At 46.6% G+C, this 4,695-nt stretch overlaps 1 non-coding gene across 1 annotated transcript; it reads left to right on the forward strand.

Annotated features, from left to right (window-relative positions):
* The first annotated feature begins 3,991 nt into the window (after positions 1-3,991).
* TRNAS-CGA (transfer RNA serine (anticodon CGA)) lies at positions 3,992-4,073 on the forward strand. The gene has a single exon. It is a non-coding gene; the product is annotated as a tRNA-Ser (tRNA).
* Positions 4,074-4,695: the final 622 nt, after the last annotated feature.

Here is a 4,695-nt window from a genome sequence, read left to right on the forward strand (position 1 = left end):
TGGACTTGGTGACCCTCCAGACACGGATTTGGGTTTCCCCCTTAACGAGTATCTGTTCCCCATAGACTATAATGGGGTTCGAAACCCGTTCGAACACACGAACATTGAGCGGCTGTTCGAATCGAATTTCGAACCTCGAACATTTTAGTGTTCGCTCATCTCTATTTACTATGGCTAATTAACCTGTCTTTCTGTGGTTGTACCTAGGGGGCTACAACCCTAGTATAATTGTGTTATATACAGAATCCAGGAAATAAAAAAATTATATAAGGTGTGTGTGTGTATATATATATATATATATATATATATATATATATACACTCACCGGCCACTTTATTAGGTACACCATGCTAGTAACGGGTTGGACCCCCTTTTGCCTTCAGAACTGCCTCAATTCTTCGTGGCATAGATTCAACAAGGTGCTGGAAGCATTCCTCAGAGATTTTGGTCCATATTGACATGATGGCATCACATAGTTGCCGCAGATTTGTTGGCTGCGCATCCATGATGCGAATCTCCCGTTCCACTACATCCCAAAGATGCTCTATTGGATTGAGATCTGGTGACTGTGGAGGCCATTGGAGTACAGTGAACTCATTGTCATGTTCAAGAAACCAGTCTGAGATGATTCCAGCTTTATGACATGGCGCATTATCCTGCTGAAAGTAGCCATCAGATGTTGGGTACATTGTGGTCATAAAGGGATGGACATGGTCAGCAACAATACTCAGGTAGGCTTTGGTGTTGCAACGATGCTCAATTGGTACCAAGGGGCCCAAAGAGTGCCAAGAAAATATTCCCCACACCATGACACCACCACCACCAGCCTGAACCGTTGATACAAGGCAGGATGGATCCATGCTTTCATGTTGTTGACGCCAAATTCTGACCCTACCATCTGAATGTCGCAGCAGAAATCGAGACTCATCAGACCAGGCAACGTTTTTCCAATCTTCAATTGTCCAATTTCGATGAGCTTGTGCAAATTGTAGCCTCAGTTTCCTGTTCTTAGCTGAAAGGAGTGGCACCCGGTGTGGTCTTCTGCTGCTGTAGCCCATCTGCCTCAAAGTTCGACGTACTGTGCGTTCAGAGATGCTCTTCTGGCTACCTTGGTTGTAACAGGTGGCTATTTGAGTCACTGTTGCCTTTCTATCAGCTCGAACCAGTCTGGCCATTCTCCTCTGACCTCTGGCATCAACAACGCATTTCCGCCCACAGAACTGCCGCTCACTGGATGTTTTTTCTTTTTCGGACCATTCTCTGTAAACCCTAGAGATGGTTGTGCGTGAAAATCCCAGTAGATCAGCAGTTTCTGAAATACTCAGACCAGCCCTTCTGGCACCAACAACCATGCCACGTTCAAAGGCACTCAAATCACCTTTCTTCCCCATACTGATGCTCGGTTTGAACTGCAGGAGATTGTCTTGACCATGTCTACATGCCTAAATGCACTGAGTTGCCACCATGTGATTGTCTGATTAGAAATTAAGTGTTAACGAGCAGTTGGACAGGTGTACCTAATAAAGTGGCCGGTGAGTGTATATATATATATATATATATATATATATATATATATATATATAATCCTAGCTGAACTGTTACAAGCTTCTGGTTTATCCATTTTTTCTCCTCAAAGAACTGAATGAGGCACATCAAGAAATCCTTTCACTTACATTTTAGTTTTTTTGTGAAAGGAAGTCAAATACTGAAAAACACAGTTTATTGTAAACCTAGCTTAATAGTGACAGTTGCCTACTAATGCTATATATAGCAGGAGGAGGAGGTGGGGGCTAATAAGGTAGACCCTTTTTTCCTGTACTATTTAAACACCCATAATAGTATGATGGATGATGGGAAAGGGTTAAGGAGTGTAGACAGGGCGAGGTGAAGGTTGTGGAAGGAAGATACTTCCCGTTAAGATGCTTCTCTCCAAATGGTAATGGACTGGAATCCATATCCAGGTTTTGGGTGTGGTTATAGACCCGGGCTCAAAGCTCTAGTTCTGTGTTTGGTTAGAGCCGAAGTTGAAGCCTTAACATTGACCAGATAGGAAGGTGGGTCTCGCTCTCCTTTCTTCTTCTGATGGTGGCTCTAAGCCACAAACACTCTGACTGTATGGAGGTTAAAGTGGAGACAAGCTGCTAACCTGGTGAGCCTGTGGGATTGTTTTTGTCACAAAGACTGTTTTGTGTTGCTGGACTTTTCTACCATTTGGCTGAACTAAGCCATGTTGTTTTATGTTGCCCTATGCTGCCGAAAGATATTTGTGTTTGGACTTTGTGAACTCCTCCCAATAAAGCACCAGTGTGAATTTGCAAACAATCCTCCACGTGTCTTACTTGTCTGGTAAAAAGCCCCTTAAGGTCCCGAAGTTACAGGAGTTAGTGGTGACCTACATTCGATACTCACCACTCAATATTTCCTCACTGCTCCAAGACCTGATGTGACTAAATTGATACACAGCTTTCTTCCCAACCAAAGAAATCTAATTGACAAACAAGGCCACCTGCACTTATAAATGTTGTTCATGTATGGCTTTTCAGCACATCGAAGTGGGGATGACAAGTTCTATCGTTAGAATCCTGTTTTTAGCTAAACCCTCATCGGAATAGCCTTAAGAAAGGCTATTCTTCCCCTACCTTTAGAAGTCTTCACCATTCGGTATATATTCCTGGTTTATTCATTATGGTAATGAATTTTCTTGCAGAACTGGGGGTTGTCCCCAGCGCTCAGACAGCACTGGGGGTGTCCCCTCTGCTGCAAGAAAACTCTCCATTTAATACATAGCTTTCAACATTTCTAGCCAAGATTCAGAGTATTAATATAAAAATTGAGAAGCACTTGACAAGCTGCTTTATGTTTCCTGGATAACAGGGACTCTACTGCATACCTCCCATGAATGGAGTGAGACTAAATGGGGGGTATCACAATTTTTACGCACGTCATACCTAATGATGATTGGATAGGAAGGATGCCAGTTCTGCTCCTTGAGAAAAAAATATTAACACTTTACATGTTTATGAGATCCAGCCATTCACTGTGAGTTCACTGTATATAGGTATATGTGCTTGAATTTGGGGGATGAGACTTCTACTATATCTCATCCTCAAGTATTATAGTGACCACCAATATATGTGATGGTAACCTGAATTCCCTGTCGTCCTCAACAGCGGCACAATGTGGGGGTATTTCTGCCCCTGTGTGCTGGTAGGACAGGCGGATATTTAATTAGCCAATCAAATGCGTGGCAGGCCCTATAAGAGGGCACAAGAACCTCCCCTCTGCGTGTTTTTTTCTGTCCTGTGTGGACAGAGGACAGGTGGGAGGACTTGTGTCCTCTTTGAGAAGCTCAGCAGGATCACTCACCTCCTGAGCGGTTGTTTTCTTCTTGTCACCTTCTGTGCCCTGCGGGGAGAAGGTGCTTGTTAGCCATGTGTGGCTACCCCCCTCTATCCCCCCTGCCCCCCCTCTCCTCCGCTTCCCCTGCTCCTTGTGACTTACCTGACATTTTGGTGAGAGTCCGGGGACTCCGCATGCCGCCTCTGGTGGCCGCGCGGACTGCCGGCGGGTGGAACCACACTGTTGTGTATCCTGTTCCCCGCCGGCCGCTGTAAGCGCGCACTTCCGGTTTCGCCGGAAGTATCATAGCGCCTTGGCAACGGCCTGGCGCTGGCGGCCGCTCACTCAGGGAAGATTCAGGCCTTATTAAAGGCCGGAAAAGACGGGGAGATGTGGGGGTAAGTGCCCGTGTTAAGGGCCTCTTGGTGGGGGGGAATGTATATCTTTGCAGACCCCTGATTACAGGGTTAGTTGTCTGGGCAGGTTGCCTCACCTGCTTTGATTGTGGCTCCGCCCACTTCCAGCTGGCCAGAATTAAGAGGCTGGCTGGCCTGGTGTCAGAGACCTTCCTGCAGTATCTGCTGAAGGCGTGCGATTGTGGTGTTCATTGATCTTGAACTCTTTTCCAGTTTGCAAACTTTATTGGGAACCGGCTGTGATGGCCGAGTGGTTAAGGTTTTGGACTCGAAATCCAATGGAGTCTCCCCGCACAGGTTCAGATCCTGTTCACAGCGCCAGCCCGGCTAGCTCAGTCGGTAGAGCATGAGACTCTTAATCTCAAGGTCGTGGGTTCGAGTCGCACGTTGGGCGCCAAGTCACCTCTCTGTCCGGTCTACAGGACCTGGTAAGATTTACCCTTTTTTTAAAAGCTGGTATGATGTCATGGTGACAGTGTTGCATGGTCTATTATCTCTCTCTGTAGGATATGTCATCCTCTACTACCCCTCCTGGGGATGGTAGGAGGAAAACCTCTTCCAAGAGGAAACATCTTTCCTGCTTCGATTGCGACACACCGCTCCCTGATGGTAGGTAGCGGCTTGAAAGGTTGTGCCCTGCGGGGTACTACTGGTCCTATAACTTGCCTATTTTCAGGCTATGAGTGGGCCCGTTGTCGCGGGTGCAGAGGTCCTCCACCTGTGGAGCCCTCTCCCAGAGATATGATGGCATGGGTCAAGGAGATGGTGAGTTTGGGCATCGCTTGGGTAAATAGTTTTTCCCTTGCTTGTACTCTCCTTTTTGTTTTGCAGGATGATTCCCTCAAAGGGATCCATTGCACCTTGTCTCAGCTCACCAGGAGACCATGCTCTGAGCTCCGTTCCTCGTCTCTCCCCCCTCCCTTGTAACACCTGCGGGTGG

Source organism: Leptodactylus fuscus, chromosome 3 (assembly GCF_031893055.1).
Source record: "Leptodactylus fuscus isolate aLepFus1 chromosome 3, aLepFus1.hap2, whole genome shotgun sequence".
Taxonomy (NCBI): domain Eukaryota; kingdom Metazoa; phylum Chordata; class Amphibia; order Anura; family Leptodactylidae; genus Leptodactylus; species Leptodactylus fuscus.